At 35.7% G+C, this 23748-nt stretch overlaps 1 long non-coding RNA gene across 6 annotated transcripts; it reads right to left on the reverse strand.

Moving 5' to 3' along the window:
* Positions 1–8864: 8864 nt before the first annotated feature.
* On the reverse strand, positions 8865–14685 carry LOC131953554 (uncharacterized). Of its 6 annotated transcripts, none has more exons than XR_009388648.1 (5): positions 14545–14685; positions 10030–10147; positions 9721–9863; positions 9317–9381; positions 8865–9001 (listed from the first exon to the last, which is right to left on the reverse strand). It is a non-coding gene; the product is annotated as an uncharacterized LOC131953554 (long non-coding RNA). The 6 variants fall into 6 exon arrangements; XR_009388649.1 differs by lacking the exon at positions 14545–14685 and adding an exon at positions 14351–14528; XR_009388650.1 differs by lacking the exon at positions 14545–14685 and adding an exon at positions 14340–14528.
* Between the last annotated feature and the right edge of the window lie 9063 nt (positions 14686–23748).

Consider the following 23748-nt stretch of genomic DNA (forward strand, 5'->3'; position numbering starts at 1 on the left):
ATATATATATATATATATATATATATATACGTCCAGGTGTCACCCCTCCCCCATATCGGAATCTTTGATTTGCACTTAATAAGACTTTTTAACTCTAATTAATCATTAATTAAACTGGCAAAACGCATTTTTCTACTAAACATTTTAAATTTTTTTTGTCATGGTGTCACCCCCTAAATGGTGTCACACGGTGCGATCCGAACACCCCCCCCCCCCCCCATCCCCCGTCTTGCGACGCCTCTGTATATATATAATCTAGAAGAGAATATTCATTTCATAGGCCCGACATCTGGAATCTTTACAAAACCTTTACGAGAACTACAAGACGCCTAGAATACCTCGACTAGAATAACATGACTAGACTTTTAGAAAAATATGACTAGACTGTTGGAATAACAAAGCGAGAGAACTTGATGAAAAAAATACAGAATACCAGTCAAGTCACTAAAAGTGCGTCTTGTTATAAAAATAGATTTTTTTTTTCTACCTTGACAATTAATTTGGAGACTTTTTTAACTTTGTTTGTGTAGAAATTATGGTCTGGACATTTTCTGAACATATTGACTTAGTTATTCCTGATTTTTTTTCTTGAATGCATCATTCTGGCGACATTTTTCGTAATTTTTTCGGTACAAACTTGTTTTCTGAAAAAAAAACATCTCCAAAATTCTAAAGACAATTTTTAGAAAACTCTTCAAGACATTCTCTGGGATTTTAAAGACTTTTTCTGAAAGATTTTGTTTTAGGAGATTTTCGTCTGGATGATTTTGTTTTCAGAAATATTTTTTCTGGAAGTTTTTTTTTAAGATTTTCTTCTGTTAGATTTTTCATATTAAAGATTTTTTTTTCCCGGAACATTTGTTTCTGGAGTCAGTATTATTCTCTGAAGACTTTAGTGTGGTAGAACATCAATCACTTCACACAACACATTACAGCAGCATCGGTTTCATCGGCTATAAAAGGAAACTTTGATCTTGCGGCTGCTAAGTTATACCGTTTCATTGTGTTTGTATTGAGAGTTTCGTTTCTGTAGATTAGTTTAGAGTTTTTTATTTTGATTTTAGTAGCTTTATTTTTGTAAATGTAATATTGTTTCTATTGTTGGAGATTGATGTTTTACGGACGGTATTTGTTTTTCTTGTACAGTAGTTGCAAACAGTAAATATTGTTCTGTAGTAAACTAAGCTCTTTATCGTGTTGTATCCTGCCAGGCTTATATGCATTGTACATTGCTTGAGTTGGTTATTCCTACATTAAAAATGATCGAGAGAGAGACAGAGAAAAGACCTAGTAAATGAGAGAAAATGATAGAAAGAGAGAAATAGAGATAATGATAAAGAGAAAAGAGATCATCTAAGCACATACGAGACATTTTGTTACGGTTTTTGATTTACCAGCTGGGTATATTTATATAAACATACCAGCCTACTCTAAATCTAAACCTAACCCTAAGCACAACCAACTATAAAAAAAACCTTCTTTTTAAAATCTCAAACGCAAACGTAACGCAAACACAAACACAAACGTAAAAAACAAACGCAAACCAAAACGCAAACGCAAACGCTAACACAAAAGCAAACGCAAACACAGACAAAAACACAAACGCTAATGCAAACGGAAAAAGTTACGCGAACGTAAACAAAAACGCAAACACATACGCAAACTCAAACACAAACACAAACCCACAGAGACACAGAGTCCAATTCCTCTATATGTTTTAGATGGATATGTAGTGCTACAACAGATGACTTGGTTTTCAGTAGGTCCGCAAGCTCATTTTATTGTTTGGGTTTTTGTCGGTTTGCTTTATTTTCAGTTATCGAGAGAGACAGTGGAATATATGTTGGTGTCGGTACAGCGAACCAAACATTACTAAAATTCGTGCCGTCAATTTATTATCAGTATCATTTAATTAACCAATTACACCATTTTTTTAACGTTGAAAAGTGAGAATTTATTTTTATTTTTATAAATTTTAAAATTCTAGAAGAAAAAAAGATATTCAAAAAAAAAATTATAGCTGTCTGATACGACTGGGGCTAGAATAACAAAAACATCGGGAAATGAAAATAAAATTACTGTCAGTGTCGTCACATTGTGTCATCATCTGAAACAAGTCTTGACTCTATGACAGTTGACTGTGTCATCATCTGAGGCAAGTGTTGACTCTGACAGTCAACGAACCAAACCTAGCACCAGTGCTGTCTTCTGCTTAAAAAAAATAATCAAAGATTGATTTGTTATTGGGCAGAGGTGTATTTTTAATTTCCTTAACTTGACGTTTTAATGTTAATACATCTGAATTTTTTGACAGTCAGGCTTAGAATTAAAATAAATAGTGGAAAAACGGATTGTGGAAAAGCTAGTTTATATTTATTTTGTTTTGTTTATTTGACGAAGGCTATATTTATGGAAGTCTTGTGACGCAAAGTTTTTCAGTTGCTTTTTTTTACAATTTTTTTTTTATTTTCTGAAAAAGAATTTTTTTTTAAACAATACATAATCAACAAAAATATTAAATCCATTCGACCAATATTTTATTGCTTTTTACTAAGGGGAATGAACTCTTTAACAAAAAATAACCGAGTGTTAGAGAAATAGGGTTTTTGTAAGACCTTAGAACCAGGTCTTGTAGAACCAGTTCCGTAAGTTAAAACATGCTCGTTGATTGAGGTCAGATTCAGCCGATCATACACTATTCTCAACGACACTGTCGTTGAGTGGCTTATCAACAGTGTGGGTATATAATAACGCTATAGATTTTTTCTCATTTGATTCTGTCGTTGAGACTCTAATTATAGTTATAAACTGTAAAAACTAGCTAACGGAATAAAACGATTTCGATTAATTAATCACTTAAAATATTTAATATAAGAAAAATTAAACAACCATTCATTTTACAGAGCTAATAATAATTAATATTATAAAAATCTATCTTCTGTCTTTAAAATTGAAAATTAAATTATTTTTAGCAATATAAATTAATACAGTGGATTGCTGAATTTAATTATGATCACAGTTATGATTAATTTTAGAGATTATATGATTAATTTATACACAATTAGAATTACAGAATATTGATTATTCGGTATAGAAAACATTAGGGTAGAGATTACTAAACGATATAATATAGGATTATGTAATATAGAATATATTAGTATATTATTATAGAATCTAGGCTATACAACAAGTAATACATGATATGATTGCAAAATAGAAAAAATACATAATATAAAGGCCGATTTTGTAATCGAATTTAAGACTCATTTCGTTTACAATATGTTATTACAAATATAAAATTGTAGAATACGTAATAGCTATTTTTATCGAATTTATACATAGAATGTGCTATATAATCTTAAGAACATGATTATGTAGTGGCGTAGGTACAAGGTGTGCCAAGGGGCTATACCCCCCCGATATAAATATATATATATATATATATACTGTACTCAAGTAGTACCCCTAACCAGAGGCGTCACAAGGTGGGGGGCGGGGCTGAGGACTGCGCAAGGTGGCAAAATTTCGGGGGTGACACCATGGCGAAAAATAGCAAAATATATAGAAGAAGGATGCATTTTGACAGTTAAATAAATGACTAATGAGAGTTAACTGTACTAATAACTGACTGCAGATAAAAAAAATATACAATTAACTGTGCACGTTTAAAAACTATCAGCCTGGGGGGGGGGGGGGTGAGGGGAAATGACACAAACGGCAAAATGTACAGGTGAATACATGCTTGTTGAATTTTTGGATAACAGATTTGCTAAGCGACGACCGGAGAGAGGCTGATACCAAAATCTAATAATTTACGATGAAAACGATGCTTTTTTTCACATGAATTAATAGGTGGATTATGTGCAAAATTTGACGCCATTGGGGAAAATGGGAAGTCACCAAATGTAGCTATATATACATATATATATATATATATATATATATATATATATATATATATATATATATATATATATATATATATATATATATGCATATATGCATATGTAGAATTATGTATATTTCTCTCTATGTATATATATAATGAAGTTTTGCTTGTTTGTTTGTGGGTTTGTTTATGTCCTCTATGCAGCACTACACCTTTCATCCTATGGCCATGCAACTTAAGTTAAGAATACCACTGGATATATTTCACAAGCACGGTGCCCTAGCAGGGCGCGAATCGATTCTTCCCTATATAGGGTATATATACGAAAAAGTAGATTGCGGTTTAATCCCGTTCATCCGCTAGCCATAAAACTTCAGGGGAGGTTACAGTAAGAAATTTTTTTTTTATTTTAACAGGGCGGCGCTCCTGGAGGGTGCAATTTTTCTCTACACAGTTTGTAAAAAACAAAACGGATGCTGTTTGACATCGTTCATCTGAGTGCCGTTAAACTTTCGAGAGTTAATGAAAACACTCACGAGAAGGTTTCTGCGAAAAAAAAAATTAAAATTTATTATGGGCGTTTCCCTAGAGGGTGCGATTTTTGTTAATAAATGGCTTGGCGCCCGAAAATCCAGGGCGGCGATATTAAAACTTGAGCCTTCTGCATGGGGGCTAAGGTAAAAAAGCAACAACAGGCGCAGCCGCCGGCGCCCCGGATATTACGTAACCCGAAGCGCCCCGTGCTACCATGTGAACACTACGACGCCTACGTTCGTTTTTTTTTTAAATTTATACACTAAAGACACGATGGTCAACAATAATTTGACTATATGGAATCAGGCGCGTCTGCCGGCGCCCCGGCAGGATGCGACTTGGCGCCCTGGGATATCCTAAGGTTGTGTTAAAGAGCACTCTACAATATTGACTCTGTGGCACACGACATTCGATGACAATTCGTTTGACCCGGTGCGCCCCCCTGGCTTCGGGAGGAACACTATGAGTTTTAAAAGAGCGCCCTACAGTAGGGAAACTTTTGTCTACTGCACCACTGGCGTGTGGTCTAGCGCCTCTGTGTGGGTCCCTCATAAACAGTATTGCGCCTACGTTCGTTTTAAAGATTTTAAACTTAGTGGAGGTAACTCAGAGGGGGCTGCTTTCACTGGGGGGGGGGGGGTAGGGTTTGTGTGAAAGGAGGGTGGGGAGGGGGAGGTTATCGTCCTTAACGAGCTACTGATAGTGTTTTAAAGCAAATATTTTCAGTGGCAGCATTGTTACTGTCGAATTCACAAATTATGAATTACTGAAAAGTAGAAAATGAAGCAACTAAATAGCGGCGTATGATAGCGGCTCGTAAAATATAAAACACAATGTAAATACCTTTGTTATACCTAAGGAAAATAATAATATGTAACATGGATTCCTGAAATTTTGCTCTGTTTTAATTTTTAACGTTGGGATCCTCCATCAGCATCCATACTCTCCTTTAGTATGTTCATGCTTTTTTTTTTCATTTATGGGAAGGGGTGATCAGAAAGTGTGACGACACATTTTTGCTTTCATCCGTTATTTCGGGCTTTAAAAGGTTGCTTTTGGTATTAATTCATTTATTAACTCAATGTTTATCGAGGTCAGTACATATTATAATAAACCGGGAGTGATCTCCCCTAAACTTTCTCGAATATTCTAATATAACACTACCGGGAATGGCAACTCGGGAAATAGACATGATTTTTAATCCACTTTAAATACTTAAACTTTTTAAAATAGAATAAAACCTTGTAGAAAAAAGAATTGCACACCAAGTGAACGCCAAATAAAGATGTGCATAATAGTGCGCAACATTATTAGTACTTTATAAATTTACGTGCGTTTTTGAGAAATCGGAAATAGCGTAAATAAGTACTTCCTGTCAACGGAATTTACTCAAAATTTGACAGAAGGCAGAGAATTACATCTTTTACTTACATGTGAAATTTCATTTATCTATCTGAAATAGTACTCAAGTTATAGGCTTTTGAAAAATTCAAAGTAGAAAAAGTACCACTTTCGGTTATCGGAAATCGTTCAAAAGTTTATACGGATCTACGATTTTGATAAAATACTTATATATGAAATTTCATCAACCTAGCTGTAACGGTACTCAAGTAATCGTGTTTACACACAGACACACACACAGACATACGGACAAGATTGCAAAATTATGTTTTTCCGTATCAGTGAGGTGTAAAACGTCGAGATTTGTAAAATAAAATCTCGATTTTTTTTTTGCACGATTACAAGACTTTCTCTATAGGGGTCATCCATAAATGACGTCACACTCGTAGGGGGGAGGGGGGGTCCGTAGTTTTGTGACGATGTGTGATGAGGGGGAGGGGGGGGGGGTCAGATGTTGCGACGTCACATTTTTGCATTATAAAAAAGCAATGTTAGAAAACGAATTTTAGACGTTATTTCGCGTTTTAGATAACTGTTTTAATAAATTGTAATAGTTTAGACAAGATTTTGGAAAAATATCGATGTTTTAAAAAAATTCAACTGCAAATTTGAGGGGGGTTGTAGGTTGAGGTGTGACGTCATTTTAGGGGGGGGGGGGTCTGGCTTTTTGTGACGACGTGTGACGGAGGGGAGGGGGGGGAGGTAAAAATCGTCAAAAAAGCGTGACGTCATTTATGGATGACCCCATACTTCGTATATTCGAGAAAGTAAAAATGCAGTTTCAGGGGAACGGCGGAGGGGGTTATGTGTTGAGGTGTGGTGTTTTTAAAGAGAGTGGTGGTGGTGGGGGGGGGGGGGGGGAGCGAAGATCTGGCTTTTTGTGAAAATGTGTTACAATTAGAGAAGGGGGGTTGGGTGCAAAATCGTCTGAAGAGTGAGTCGTCGTTAATGGGTGACCACTTTATGATTGTATATTGACGTCACCATCATTTTGGGCGGTGGCTTTATGTGACGATATGTAACGAGAAAAAAGAGGGTTGAGTTAATGGCGTAGCATTTATTTTGCATTTTTTAAGGATACAAATAATAAAAACACTGCTTATTTTGTTTTACATGTGTGACGACATTGTGTTAAACCAAATGTATTGAATAGTAGGACTTACAGATTATTAGTTCTCTCCCCCCCCCCTGAAGCAATTATCCCCTGTCATTTACCCCCCGCCAAGGAGGACATCCCCCCCCCCGGACACACCTCTTAAGGTACAGCTGGGGTTAGGGTTATGGTTAGGGTTACGGCTAGGGTTAGGGTTAGCGTTAGGGCTAGGGTTAGAGTTAGGGTTAGCGTTCTGGCCAAGGTTAGGATTATGGTTAGGGTTACGGCTAGGGTTAGGGTTAGCGTTAGGGCTAGGGTTAGAGTTAGGGTTAGCGTTCTGGCCAAGGTTAGGATTATGGTTAGGGTTACGGCTAGGGTTAGGGTTAGCGTTAGGGCTATGGTTAGAGTTAGGGCTAGAGTTAGAGTTTGGGCTAGGGCTAGCGTTCGTGCTAAGGTTAGGGTTATGGTTAGGGTTAGCGTTAGGGCTAGGGTTAGAGTTAGGGCTAGAGTTAGGGTTAGCGTTCGGGCTAAGGTTAGGGTTAGCGTTGGGGCTAAGGTTAGGGTTAGGTTCAGAATTAGAGTTAGTGTTATGGTCAGGGTTAGGATTAAGGCTAGGATTAGGGTTAGTGTTATGGTCAAGGTTAGGCTGAAACCTAAGTCTAGAGTTGGTTTTGGTTATGTGTTAAGTTTTAGGCTGAGGTGAATGCTTAGGGTTTGGTCATTTTTTTATCGATTAGGATTAAGGAAATACATAGGTATAGAGTTTGAGTTAGGATCATAACTTGAGGCCGGGGGAGGGGGGGGGGATTCTCCAGGGGGGTTATTGACAAGGGGTAATTGCCCCTGGGGGGTAAATACGGGAGGGGGGGTCTCCTCCGGGGGGGGGGGGGGGGTAATTGACGGGGTGGGGGTAATGTCATGTAGCCAGGTCCACTATTAGAAAGCCAAGATTCCAAACTTTGTAGCCTTATGTAGGTAATCTAATCTCATACAAGTTCTTGAAAGCAACATCAAAGACGAGAAATAAGAAGAGCCATCGTTGTCGGCTTATTTAACAGGGAAGTCTTAGTCTAAATCAATCCACGACAATGTCTTTAAGACAATAAACCTTAACTTTGCTTGAAATAACAATATCGTTCTTCATTCAGTCAAACTCAACATTATGGCTTCACTGAACTTTGTCATTGAAATGCATGTGTAGTTTGAAATGTGTGTCTGTTAAAATTGTACAGTTGATACCGAATATATCCAGCCTTTTTCTTCTTCGTTCAGTTGCTTTTCTTTTCTGGATTTCTTTTCTTATCTTTTGTCAATCCAAAAACAAGTGTTGTATCCCCAAGATAGGTTGCTATCCCCAACTATAGAGCCTCATCTACACGGGAGATTGAACTCAGGACTTCTCGGTTTAGCAACCACGAACTTTACAAGTTCTTGATTTTAGTATTCGCGTGTCAGTTTTCTTCTTTATTTAGTCGACATCTAAAGTTAAACAAAAACAGTTGCCTAGCTCAGCAAAAGTCAATGTAGGCCAATTATGGCCAGTGTAGCAATTAGCAACATCAAAGTTGATTTGGATTCCATGCAACACTCATTCCATACTTCTCTAGTGTGGAGGTCTTTATTATTAATATTATCCTGTTTGTTTGATACTTTTCTTTAACTTAATAATAATAAACATAGGCACTTTTTGCCTGGAGTACAAACTGGGTCACAGTATTCTCTGGTAAACAATTAAGTTCTTTTCCAAATAAGTGCTCAGTTAATAGAAACAGCATTCCTAGATTATTTTATTTTTTGTTTTTTTTTAAAGGGCTTCAGCTGTTTTAATGTCAACTTGTGCTGGGAGTACTATAACTACATACAACACTTTTCAGCTTTCAATCACTTGCATCTTATGTACAAAGTAAGAAAACCAAATACATCAAATTTTGAGAAATAATTTATTTATCAAACCTGACAATTGCATATAATTTTAAAGCCAAACATTAATATATCAAGATTATTGCAATTATCACCATTTGCAGATTCTTGTTTAACTATGGTAGATGGAAGTATTAGTTGCCTTTTACATCACTTTTCACTTCCTGAAACAAAACAAAATGATTTTCTTAATCATCCATCTGAAATAAAATTAGCAAAAAAAAAATAATCTTTAGTTTAAATTAGTTTAATACATCAAAACAAAACAAGAAAAAAGTGATTGAATGAGATGAATCATGGCATAGATATCTATAAAATTTTGCTTTAGTGATAAAGGGGGAAACATTTAAGTTATTTTAAGAGAAACATAAGATAGAGAAATAAACTATTAGGCCTAATTTAAATAATTTAATTCCTTTCTCCCAAAACACTACATGTATCCCTAAAAAAAGTAAAACTTAAAATTTATCAATATTTACCTTGTGTATAAACTCTTCTGTACATTTACTGTATCAGCTTGACGCTCATTAGGTATGCCTAGTTCCTGTTGAGCAGTTAAGACAGATTAAGTAAATAATTCAAATTTGTAAGACAAACCACTAAATGATAATGTTATATATATATATATATATATATATATATATATATATATATATATATATATATATATATATATATATATATATATATATATATATCCTTCCTGCAAATCAGCATATTTAAAATATTATTAAATATTTTAAAAAATACATATTGTATCAATCATCACCACTGACTTGGTTTTACTAGGTAAAATACTTTTTAAATACAATATTTATACAAATAAAAATCTATCTCAATCAACATGTTCAAAATAAACCAAAGCAAACTTGTGATAACTTACCTGATTAATGTTTGAGAGGATTCACCCAGTTCTCGCCACTGAAGCAGATTAGATGCGTGTGTTATAATACTTGTGATATACTGATTGCAATTTTTTGCACTTTTAGTCCTGGAGATCTATGTTGTAGGCATAGACTGTTAAACCTGGATAGTAATATTATAGAAGTATATTATATCTAGTATAATATAAATATTTTAAAATATAAATGACACTAAATTATATTTATCATCATTGGAAATAAAAATGGTACAATCAAGTTATAAAAAACAAATTATAAAATTTAAAGCAGCTTATTAATAATTGTCATACCTTTTCCTGCTTTTATGTCAAATGTAAGAGGTAATAGAGAAAGAACATCTTGTGTCATTTAGTATGCTGTAGTCTTATTACTGGTAAAAATCAGATCTTCCCTTTTTTTTGGGTGAACCTGTAAAAGAGAAATTACAACATGGATAAACACAATGAATTTCATATCTAATCCTCAACTAGTTACCCACCCCAATCCTAACCTCATTTTTTAAAACCAATTTCTAAATATGTTTTCAGAACAAATTTATGTTAAGTCTACCTATTTTAATGTTCAGAATACTAATATTTATCAAAACTACCTCCAGTTGAAATTCAAGATACCTTTATAAAAAGTTATTATGACTTTAACTTTGTGTAGTTGTTATTTAGGCTATTTGTTTATATTTTTAAATTAATATTTCATGCCTTGATTTTAAAAAAATCTACAAGTCTACTTTTGATTTTATGGTATAATCTGATAAAAAATTAGGCTGCTTCATCTGAAAACTAAGGTCAATGCAAAGACTCCCAAATTAACGATAAGTAGGTTTGTATAGATATTGTATATAATTACTAGCCCAATAGTATTACTCTACGACCAATATATAGGACTTAATGTATCAGACCTAATTCCTATAATTAGGCCTACTAATCATTAAATAATTAATAGATCTAACAGTAGGATAATTACAATTCAGGGGCGGAACTACAGTGCCGCCAGACCCCGCAATGCGGGGGGGCCCACCCCATTTAGGGGCCCACGGCCGACCATAAAAAATTGTTTAAAAAAATGTTCTTGCATTTTTGATTTAATGTTTGTTTTGTAAAAAAGATTACCGTAGCTGCGGTTGGATTATCTTTATTCTATAGACACTACTCCACGCTCATTTTTCCTTCGTTTTTAAACCACTGTGAAAACCGAGTCCTCTTTCTACTACAATGAAACTTATCAAAGATAGCAAACGTTCAAACCACTTCCATGACTTATTTCCCTTTTTTAAATAGTCAAACAGTGATGCTCATAAGCCTCTTTTTAATAGATTTGTACTAAAACGAATTAAAAAGCAATTACTTCTCTTTAATATTATTTGTTTATAAATTACTTACTAAAGAATGACACGGTATAAAAAGAAAATGTATTCAAAATTAATTAAAAAAATATGAAAAAACATAAAAATAAACATGACACGAGACACCATTATTTACAGAAAGCTTTCATGTTTTATATTCTTTTGACCAACATGAGGATTTTCGGCAGAGATAATATTAAACTGATTCTCACAAAACAGACTAATGCACTTACACTCATGATGTGATGTTGTAATTTGTTTTAATTAAAAAAAAAAAAACCCACGTATTTCTCATAACAGGAACAGGCCAGCATGAATAAGTATCCTATGTTCGTATGTTGTGTTTAAGTATATATGTATATATATATATATATATATATATATATATATATATATATATATATATACATATATAGGCCTATATATTTATATGGGGGGGGGCCTAAACATTTTTTTTTGCGGGGTGGCCCCTTTTTTCTAGTTCCGCCACTGTTACAATTATGGGCCTTAGCTGACATAGAGAGCTGAATACTTAACTAAACATTTTTAAAAATTATGGTAAGCTAAGTGAGTTGAATTATTTTATTTAGATAGGCCTAGGCTATAATATACTCTATAGTAGTCTATAGTTAAGTGATAGCCGCAGAGTAGCGTATATCATAATAATTTCAAATTAAATCTATAAGCAACATTAAGCCTCTGCCTTGTTGCCTAATTAAAAACTAAAGCCTATTAAGCCTTTTCCTAATAAGCCTTTGGCCTAGTTTAAATAACAGCCTATATAATATATAAATAGGCTAAACTACTTGTAAGACCTAATAATAGACTAATGACTAAGAGAGTGCTAGGCCCCTTTCCGATATTATATAATAATAAATGCTTGATCGATATCATAATCTAACACTGATTACATTAATTTACATAAGGCCATAACATCTTAACTCTAATGGCTAATACTTTTTCTACTAATAAAATAGGCTAGGTCTGGTTTTAACTTAGGCCTAATAGTAATTAGTAATTATAATAAAGTAGGCCATTTTATGACATTTATAAAATTTTTAGTAGATGACCGAGCCTTAAATTTAAATACTAAAATAGATTTAGCATACTATGCCTATTGTTGGTCTAATTAATAATTTATTTAGAATTTAGAATTTTAGATCTCCAAAACATAGGCCTAGGTCCTAAATAAATTATTTTTATTTTATTGAGCCCGCCTTAATGTATAAGTCAAGTATAAGATGTGATCTGTTTTTTTTTTAATAAAAATAACCCTACACAATACTAGTGATTTATCTAATATCTAGTACTACTTTAGGCCTATTTAATTATTTATTAGTAGGCTGAATAAAATCTAAATCTATACTTTATTACTATATTGGCCTATTATTCTATAACTAGGCATGCTGCCCAGCTTCGCTTAGGCTTTCGAAAACATTGAGAATTTGAATGCTTAATTAATTCGCCCGAAGGTCGGTCTACGACCTCAAGAGTTATGAAGAGGTTCCTCCGTGGACATTTTTTTTCGATTTATAGCTCATATAAGGTACCGGTCAGTCGAGGTCAGTTTTGACCCCCACATCGTAGACTTTTCGGCCAACCGGCCCCCGTGTTCTGTCGCACCAAGGCAAGATCATGCCAAATATGAAGCGCCTGCGGCGCCGGGAAGTGCCCTATCGGACACCCGACAATCTAGATCTAGATCTAGATTCCTAAAAGAATTTTTTTTTTAAGTTTAGCCCGAGCATAATAAAAAAGAATACATTAACCAAGTTGACTTGCTGTGTCTCGAACCCGCACCACCTGCGTATTTTAATGTACACTAACATCTCCGCTATTTAGGCACCTTATAAAATACGGAGAATGAAACACGTATTTTAAAATCTTAACTTACGCGAATATGCCTATTCTTTCAAATTAATTTTTTATCCCAAATTAGCCAGTTCCAAACAAAGATTTTGTATAAAATAAATAAGTCTTGAAATAGTTTAGTCCTAATATAGAAATTTATTTTTGGAATTGATTTTAGAGAAGTTAGAGTCTAAATCTAGATCTTAGCGTCTACGTCTAGATCTAGTTATTGCGTAGATTTAGATTTAGATTTAGTCTAGATCTAGAATCTCTAGATCTAGAATCCAAATACATAAAATAAATTTTATGAGTTTAGGCCGGAAAAATTGTATTGTATACATTTCATAGTGTACGTAGATCTAAATCAAATTTGAATGAAATAGTTCATTTCTTTTCATTCTTAACACGGCAGATGACGTCATTAGTTAATGTATAAGCAATAGTGACGTCACAGTTTTATGCGTTCTTTTTCACATATATTAATGCTTTTCCGGTTGCATAAATAATACTGTTTCTCTACATTCGAATACGCCTTAAATTTTTATTTTTCTTCTTTAACTAAAATTGTGGTTATACATTTAAAACATCTAACATATTATTTTCAACAAAAGTCCGTAAAAAATTCTCGATATATCGCTGCCGATTCTGACGTGATGTCCGGCGAAAATTTTTTGCGGACAGAGAAAGAGAGAGAGAGAGAGAGAGATGTGCGCACATTGGGCTTTTATAAATTAGGATTAATTTATGTTTTCTTTCAATACATAGTCTCTCGATATATACCAGATTTTTTAAATACGAGCAGTTGAGCGAGTAATATTTCGCTTTGAGTTACACGCAAAATTTGAGATACCATATTTCACAGTTTATGGAAAAGAAATACCCCCAAAAAGATGCAAATGATTATTTATCGCAGCTATTTCATTATAATAATAAGCGTCTTACTCATATTTGCAGCATTATGAAAGGGAGAAAGAAATAAACTTCCTAAACAAGTTTTATTTTAAGCTACCAGCACATGAAAGTGACTTAAATTAAGCATGGCAAAAAAGAAGAGAAAAGCTGTCAAGAAAATTAAGCTACCGTAATAATTTTATTTAGTATTTAGGCCTTACGTTTAAGTCTTAATAATTGCAACAATGCTCAGTGAATTTTAGCCATTAATCATAATGGCATTAAGTTTATGAATAATGTGTAGCTTTAGTATATTTTTAGACCTAAGCCTAAGCTTGTAGATATAGATCTACAAACAATTTGAAATAGAAGAGATTTAAATTGAATAGATCCTAAAGGACAGATATGCCACGGAAATAATTATCTTTCTATACTACTATTAGTACTAGTACTATCTAGTCAATCTAGACTAGTGCTACTGAAAAATTACTAGATCTAGATCTAGATTCTATCATTTACTTTCGACGCACTAGGCATACTTTTAACTTTTTCTCTCTAGTCAATAATGTAGATTTCTAGATCTAAATGTAAATCTACATCTTGTAGATTTACGTAGGTTTTACATCAGTGTAAATCGTTGATCAAGTAGATCTAGTCTAGATCTAGATCTGGACTAGCTCTCGTCAAAACAAAATGGCTGGAATATTAGCTTCAAAACAGCTACAGTTTATGCTTTCCTAATTGTGGAGAGCATGTTTAATTATTGTTTTATTTTCAACGACAGTGTTGACTGAGAAACCACCAAAGGGTTTTATTCTCAACGACACAGTCGGAGAGAGGCTCAACGATTCTGTCGTTGAGATGATCCGCATGGGGTGTCAGATTAGACGAAATGGTTAACTTAGCTCTATAAGAGTTACAGTTTTAGACACGCACACATTTTAACAATGATTTAAAACTGACATTAAGTTTGTTTTATACGTATTTGGTGGGCGGTACCCGAATTTGAAAACATTGATCGTCACGAGATCAAACTGCTCTCTCCGCCCTCCCCACCCATCAGTTACTCTGGTTTGTGGGATACACCTCCTTGCTTTACTATATGTGTGTTCAGCTTTATCCTTTATCTACTTCTTTATACCTCTAGCTTTTAGCTAAACATATAGGTAAATCCTCTACTTACAGCTATCTAGTGCTAAACTAAAATATCGATTCCTCCACCTACAGCTAGATCTATATAGCCCTTAAATAGAACATTTCTTCTTCTACCTGCAGTTAAATAGTGCTAAGCTAGAACATTACTTTCGTCTATACGATGCTTAGATTTACTCACCTATCATACTTTATCCCCCTCCCCCAAATTCTATTGACATGGACTTTATTTTATTTAGCCCCAACCCCCCTTCCCACCATCAGCACCCCTTCACGACACATCTCACCCTTGCTTTGATCTAAATACGATTCCCATTAGATTCCTATCAAACCCCTATCCTCGCCCCGCCCCCTTTAAATTCACTTAACCAAATAGCAAAAACAATTGTGTCATTGGGGTCGAATACATCCATTTTACTTTACAGCACAGGCGCGTCACGGTGTAGCTTAAAAGGTTGACATGCGTTGAAGATTTATCTTATGTTCTTCTTCTTCTTCGCTCTTAATTGTAATCTTGCATGGTATTTCCTCTAACACAATTAAGTGTTACGTGTCGACGTGTTATGCCGTTGACTCATTTTTTAACCTTATTTTCTTTCTGGATTTGCTTCCATAGTCTTGGTCCATTTAAAAATAAACGACAGGTCAGCTGTTGTTTTGAATTTTGGAGTTTTCTCTCCTAGATAGGTTACTCTACCCAGCTATGTGTCTCGCAGAGGCGTAGCGAGGGTGGGGGTACATAGGTCCCTGGACGTCGACCCTAGGAGGCGCCAAAATAGGTTGAAAAACAATTAAAAGCTCATTTTAGCTGCAGTTTTGCATTATAAATATATAAAAATATATGGGGGGGGGCGCCAAATTGAAAGTTTGTCCCCGGGCGCCGGGAAGTGTCGCTACGCCTCTGGAGTCTCGGCGTCTATCTCAGCCTTAAATTTTCATCTGTTATCTTTAACTGCAAATCACACCTTTTATCAACCGTCTTTAAAGCCTCGTCTTTATTCCAAACCTGCAAATCACGTCTTTAATCCTAACCTGCAAATCGCGTCTTTAATCCTAACCTGCAAATCGCGTCTTTAATCCTAACCTGCAAATCGCGTCTTTAATCCTAACCTGCAAATCGCGTCTTTTAACCTAACCTGCAAATCTCGTCTTTAATCCTAACCTGCAAATCTCATCTTTTATCCTAAATTCCCATCTCCATCCCAAAATCTCCTGACCTCGGTACACTGTGGTGTAGCCGCCCACCATGAGCTATCCATTAAAGATCAGCTTACTTTCTAGTCTGATATCTAGCTCATAAGGCCATCATATTTCTCCATTTAAAAAATATCAAGTTTCTGGTTTCTAAATTTCCATTTATTTTCCAGTAAACAAACCGATTTTTTTTCTTTTTAAATATCCCAAACATGTATATTCTCTCTCCTGTATAAAAATAATTTCGGGTTATAAAAGAGATCAAATTTTATGGAAAATTACTTTATTTTTTATTTTATTTTTTTTTTAGTCTGAGGGATAATTGTTTTGAGTTAGATCTGTCCGCTTGGTTCGAAAAATAATTGGAAATTCTAGCTATTGCCTTCTGACAGCCTGTGTGTTTGGTTGTTAACGAAGTCTTGTCTATAGAATTTGTGAATTCTATTACAGAAATATATTTAACCGACAAAGGATTTCACACATTCTCGAATTTTCGTTGATAATTTAACTAAGAATACTATACACGATTGCTGAGTTTGTTTTACATAATAACTAACCATATAATACTTTGTAAAGTGCTGTTGTATGGATATCGTAGGTGTTTCAAATTTGATTATACAGTAAAACTATCAACATTGTAGTTAATTTAATAGAATATTTTAGTTAAACTAACTAAGAATAATAAATTTTTTTTCGGAAATTACTTCTCGAAGATTATTTAAATTGACTACGGATACCGAGAATTTTCTGGAAGTTTTAAACTATTTGATTTGTTGTTTGAAATAATTGGTCGTGAAAGTTTTCGTTTACTAAGAATAACTATTTCTTTTCTGGAGCTTAGGCCTACCAATCGAACATATAAATTAACCAATGATATAGAAAACAAATTTCATCTGTTATTCTAAATATTTCTTCTTTTGGAAATTACTAACCGAATATACTATAAGTTAACCAAGTTTGTCGAAAACTTTCGTGAGAAGTTTCAGACTATCAGATTTGCTGTTCCAAATATTGGTGTTGAAGGATTTCGCTTGTAGTTTTGGAACTACTTTATTCGTGAGTTTCTCGGCGTAGTGATCGAGTACTTTATTCGTGAGTCGGTCGGCGCAGTGATCGAGATGAAGAAGTCCTCCCACGCCGAGCGCGTGTACCTCAAAGACATCGTCGCGTCCCAGAGTTGTCGCAACTTCCGGGACCCCTACACCCCCGGGGACTTCCGGTTCAACCAGTTTCAGAAAACCAAAAAATGGACGTCCTGCATCAGCTTTGGCAACAAGCGCGGACGTGCCGGCAGGTGGGTGTGGATTCATGTCGTCTTGTTGTCATGGTAACTGTAGGTGTATACCCGTTGCTAAGGTAAATAACAACAATGTCAATTAGGCATTTGTATCAAGGTTTGAATGTTTCGTATTTGTGTGTTTTGTTTCTATGGTTGATGTAGTTTACTGTTACTGTGGTGGGTAGCCTACAATGTCATGTATACCACTCTGTCATGATTTTTTAACAGTATATTTATCTTCTTATTGCTATGGTTACTACAGGCAGCTATTGCTACAGTGGTGAGGTCCCTAGTTCGGTCTCCTGGTAGATGAGATTCGACAGGAACTCTTCTAGGAGAGACAACTCCAAAATCAAACAACTGCTGCCCTGTATTTTGTTCTTGGTTGGACAAAGGCTATGGAAGCAGATCAAAAAAGAAAAGCAGGCTGAAATTAGAGTAACGGCCCATATGGTGCTTAAAAAGTTAACACATAATACTTAATCATGTTGGAGGAAATCCCGTCCAACATCACAATTAAGTACTATGAAGAAGATCTACAGTGATAGCCGCCAATGTTATTTCGACCCTGGTGTTATAGCTTAACATTTAAAAGTGTATTGTTCCAGGAGCCATACTTGCATTATCATCTGTTTGTTCTCGTCCTTACGTCGATAGTATCGTCTGTGTACTCTTGTTGTCATGGTTACTTTATCATCGATGTTAGTCGTCTGGCCTGACAATATTTTTATGTTGACTGCTTTGAATGCGACTCTGTTTGAGTAAGTTCTTTCTTGCTCTTTAATTAGACGTTTCAAGAAATTATCAACCAAAACATAACGCCCCCCCCCCCCAATTTTCCCTGTACCACAGTCACCACGCCAACTAGATAGTTTGTTCAACATTTTTTTTTTTAATTAATACACGGAAATAATTTTAAAATGTAGAAGTGAATTTGTTATAACCGAAAATACGTCACCATTTTAAATATTTAACTCTTGTAAAGTGTAAAGTTATACTGTTAACACAAGCCAATCAGAGACTTAGCTATGGGGCGGCGGGTGTGGGGGCAGCCACGGGCGCTGACCCAAGAAGGGGCATCAAAAGGGCTAGGAATAAAAAATAAAAAGCTCATTTTGAGCTTAAATACTTAATTATACACTGTCAATGTTAAGATAATAGCTACTGATTTATTTAACTGTTTTCTACATTAATTATGTAACACTGAGAAACTTTGAAAGGAGACAGCGACTGGTAAAAAGCGCCAGACCTTTACAAATTGGGAGGGGTGGTGCTTTTTAGATCACGTGAATTATATATAAATTGGGGGGGGGGGGGGTGGACGCAAAACTGATAGTTCGCCCTGGGCGCCGGAATAGGTCGCTACGCCTTAGCTGTACATGTAAAAAAAATGTTCGCGCACTGATTTTGCCGACGTAAATAACCCAATAAAAGAAAAATAATAATTTGGTTATTTGTAAAGGATAATGTAATAAAATAGTAAGTTGGTTAGTTGATTCCCATAGGCTACTCAGCTTATTTTACCATAGCTGCCATTGGTTAAATTTTAAAAATGCTATGATCTGAAATAAACATAATTAGTTAATTATCCATGTTTAATTTTTTTTTAAACTTATTTAGCAATTAAAATGTTATTTGAGAGTTGATTTCAAAATACAGTTTATAGAGTGTATTAGCTACACCGCAGACATTAATTAGGTAATTAATTAGTAGTCATTTGACAATGGTAAACTCGAATTCGAGATGATAATACTATCAAGGGGATAGACTGATCCATTCTTGTAGGTGACACAGCCAAATTGGATACTGAGGTGATCAACAATAAAAAAAGTTGTCTGTTAACGACGTTAAATAATTGTATACTGAATGATGGTGGGCTATTAGCCCGTGTTATCCTGAATTATATTGGGCTATGAGCCCGTGTTTTCCTGAATGATATTGGGCTATGGGCCCGTGTTTTCATGAATGATATTGGGCTATTAGCCCGTGTTTTCCTGAATGATATTGGGCTATGGGCCCGTGTTTTCCTGAATGATATTGGGCTATTAGCCCGTGTTTTCATGAATGATATTGGGCTATTAGCCCGTGTTTTCATGAATGATATTGGGCTATTAGCCCGTGTTTTCATGAATGATATTGGGCTATTAGCCCGTGTTTTCCTGAATAATATTGGTCTATGAGCCTGTGTTTTCCTGAATGATATTGGGCTATTAGCCCGTGTTTTCCTGAATGATATTGGGCTATTAGCCCGTGTTTTCCTGAATGAGACTGGGCTATGAGCTTGTGTTTTCCTGAATGGTACCTACAGGGCTACGAGCTAATGTTTTTACCAGTAACACCCACTTGGCTATTAGCTTGTGTCTAACTAAATGAGACCCACTGGGCTATGAGCCCGTGTTTTTCTGCTTGAGAATCACTGATCTGGACAAAAATTCCCGACCTTTGTTACTCAACAGCGCGGCAGCAACATTGGGCTAATCACTTAACACACGAGTAGATCGATAACTCGGGCTGACAGAAGGTCGCTACTTGCTCACCTGTAATGACGGTAGGCAGTTTGGTGAGGTCAGCCTGACCTGCGCTTGACGCAACCTGTAGCTGTGTTATGTTGTAGAGACAGGCAAACAGTTGAATACATGGAGCTTAGCGTAAAGGGATTTAGCATGATATATATATATATATATATATATATATATATATATATATATATATATATATATATATATATATATATATATATATATATATATATATATATATATATATATATATATTTATATATTTATATATATTCTCATAAAGGTTGTGGCAGAGGTAGTTGATAGTCTTAGGACTATGATCATCTTATGCTTGAAATAAAACTTTGTTCTGGCTTATGATAACATTTACAGTTTGCTCCACTGTCCTATAAAAGAACCCAAATTACGACATTCTTCAGCTGTACGTCTAACCCAAATGGGCCCTAGGTCCAACCCCTCCACCCCCCCACCCCCCACCCCCCTCACCCACCCAGGATTCCGCATCTTAGTTCTGGAATAGCCCTGACATTTACCGGCCGGTTCTTAGGACGCCAAAGCCGTGCTCCGTAATGAGACGGTCTTAGACACGTAGACACCCCCAGCCTGGCAGGCGAAAGGTCAGCTAGTCTGGAACCACTGGCAGGAAAACCGTTAAGTAGATACAACGGCCAGGTATCTTAGCTGCCATTATAAGTGGGGGGGGGGGTGAGGGGGTGAGGGGAGTGGAGGTCATTTGACTTAAGTCAGTTAAGTAGATACAACGGCCAGGTATCTTAGCTGCCATTATAAGTGGGGGGGTGAGGGGGTGAGGGGAGTGGAGGTCATTTGACTTAAGTCAGTTAAGTAGATACAACGGCCAGGTATCTTAGCTGCCATTATAAGGGGAGGAGGGGGGAGGTCATTTGACTTAAGTCAGCTAGGTGGTATTTGTTGAGGTCATTTGGTGTTAAGTCAACAAGCACTTACGTAATTAAGTCAAATTTAAGGCGTGATTGTTTATTTCTTTATTATTGTGTCAAGGTTAAAGTCAACTGATCATTATGTACCTAAATAAAGATTGAGTGTTGTTGAAGTTCATTCAGCGTTGTGTATTTAAGTCTACTTTGAAAGTTGTTTTTTTTTAAGTCAACGATTAAAAGAGCTGTGTTTAAATATACTGGATTTTTTTGTACCTGTATTTATGTCATGCATTCGTTGCTTTTTATTTAATCTACCTGAATGTGTTTAAATCAGACCATGTTGGATGTGTTTAATTCAGAACAATGACGGGTGTTTAGGCGTTTAGGGTATCCAAATAATATGTTTAAGTTATCCCAACTGAATTTGTTTAAGGTATCCCAACTAAATGTGTTTAAATTAGCCCAACTATATGTGTTTAAATTAGCCCACCTAAATTATCCTAAGTATGTGTGTTTCAATCGGCCTAGCTATGTGTTTAAATAAGCCTAGCTAAGTGTGTGTAAATCATCCTAGCTATGTGTGTTTAAATTAGCCTAGCTATGTGTGTTTAAATCAGCCTAGCTAAGTGTGTTCAAATCAACCTAACTATGTGTTTAAATCAGCCTAGCTATATGTGTTCAAATCGGCCTAGCTATGTGTTTAAATCAGCCCTTCTATGTGTGCTTACTAACTTGATGCACGGTAATTAGCCCGTAAGAGATCAATATCTGCCAGTGGTCTGGACTTTATCTAGGCTATCCACATCTTGCGTCAGTCTATTACTACATTACCGCCCTTACTTTACCATGCAATCGCTCACTCCAACCACATTCTTACTCTGTTACTACCTCACCGCCGCTTACTTCATCATGCAGTAACACACACTACCACATTTTAAGTCAGTCTCTTACTGCATCACCGCCCTTACTTTATCATATAATCAGCCACTCTACCCACAACTCTATTACTATCTCATTAATATTAACTTTATATTATATTATCATATGTTTATCTTAAATCAGCTCAATCTTTTAATCATCAAAACACCATCAAAATACCATCATCCAGCACATCGCCTCTGTCAACTCAACATACACCAATGGTGTCACCAAATCGAGTATAACCGATGGGGTAACTGAGAGTGTCAACCCCATCCAATTACTTTGCAATTTGGGGTTGGTGTTACCCTGCTCCCTTTCTATATCATTACTTGTGTTTCAAAATATTTTGGATAAAAAAAATTTTAAAAGTAAATTTTATGATTTTTCGTTTTGGTATCACCCCCTAAATGGTGTATCCGGTGCGGACAACACCAACCTCTCCAACTAGCCTTCCCAACATCAAAACACCACAGTACTATTCCTCTGCCAGTACTTTTTCAAAACACCATCCGGTACCACCTCTCTATCAACATAACATACACAATTAATTCTTTAATTAACTCAATATTTTCAAAACACCATCCATTAACACACCTCCACCAACACAATCCCTGTGATACAACACACCTTTTCAAAACACCCACGAAACAAAAACATCAACTCTATTTATTTATTTTTACAACGCGTTCTCGATCTTATTTCAATTAACGTCATGTCCTTTGAATTATTAATTTGCAAACCCGACAACATCGGATTCATCGACACGAGTTCTGACACAATCATTCGGAAATATATTTTTTTACTTACACGTCATGTCAATTTCTCAGAGAGAAAGAGACGGAGTTTTTTTTTTTTCATCAAGGATTACTCGAGGTAATCAGCTTAGGATTTAGATAATCCAGAAGTAAACGAAGGTCGATGTAATTTGAAAACGGTTAAGTTGTGATTTTAAGGGGTTGTGATTTTATGGAGCGTTGTTTTAAGTATTGGGATCTTGTATAATGCAGTACCAAGGCTGATAATGTGGTATAACTTAAACACAAGTATTAATCAAATTATCTTCTATTAATATAGCTGTTAAGTTGGAAACTTTGCTATAAGTACTACGCATATAAATACTCATATTAAATGCTAACCCTAAGAACCAATGGTATTCATGGGACAACTGCAGTAGAGTCCGTCAATTTGTTACCTCGAGAGAATTCGCTCAGCACTCTGCCCAGCCGGTTTTACCTTCCTGTATGTCAGTTAGTTACCCACCCGATTTAGATGGACTCATGAGCGTCACACACACTAAGCCCGGGATCCGAACTCGAGACTTTCGGGTTAACTTGTATGCGCTCTACAACTCGACCACACGGACCCATATATACCCTCACGTAAGCCGTATTTTCTGAAACGTCACTTGCGCCTCTGAAAATTTGAAATGTCGTGACCGGAAACGATTTGGTTGTTAAATCACGTGAACAAAGAGGAAAGAGTGTTCCGCTAATGCCTATAGTTGCCTACAATTGCCTACAGTTGCCTACAGTTGCCTACAGTTGCCTACAGTTCCCTACAGTTGCCTACAGTTGCCTATTGTTGCCTACAGTTGCCTACAGTTGCCTATTGTTGCCTACAGTTGCCTACAGTTCCCTACAGTTGCCTACAGTTGCCTACAGTTGCCTACAGTTGCCTACAGTTGCCTACAGTTGCCTATTGTTGCCTACAGTTCCCTACAGTTCCCTACAGTTGCCTACAGTTGCCTACAGTTGCCTACAGTTGCCTACAGTTGCCTACAGTTGCCTACAGTTGCCTACAGTTGCCTATTGTTGCCTACAGTTGCCTACAGTTGCCTACAGTTGCCTACAGTTGCCTACAGTTGCCTACAGTTGCCTACAGTTGCCTATTGTTGCCTACAGTTGCCTACAGTTGCCTACAGTTGCCTATTGTTGCCTACAGTTGCCTACAGTTGCCTATTGTTG

This window comes from Physella acuta, unplaced genomic scaffold (assembly GCF_028476545.2).
Source record: "Physella acuta isolate Inbredline_101_S28 unplaced genomic scaffold, ASM2847654v3 ptg000930l, whole genome shotgun sequence".
In the NCBI taxonomy this organism is placed as follows: domain Eukaryota; kingdom Metazoa; phylum Mollusca; class Gastropoda; family Physidae; genus Physella; species Physella acuta.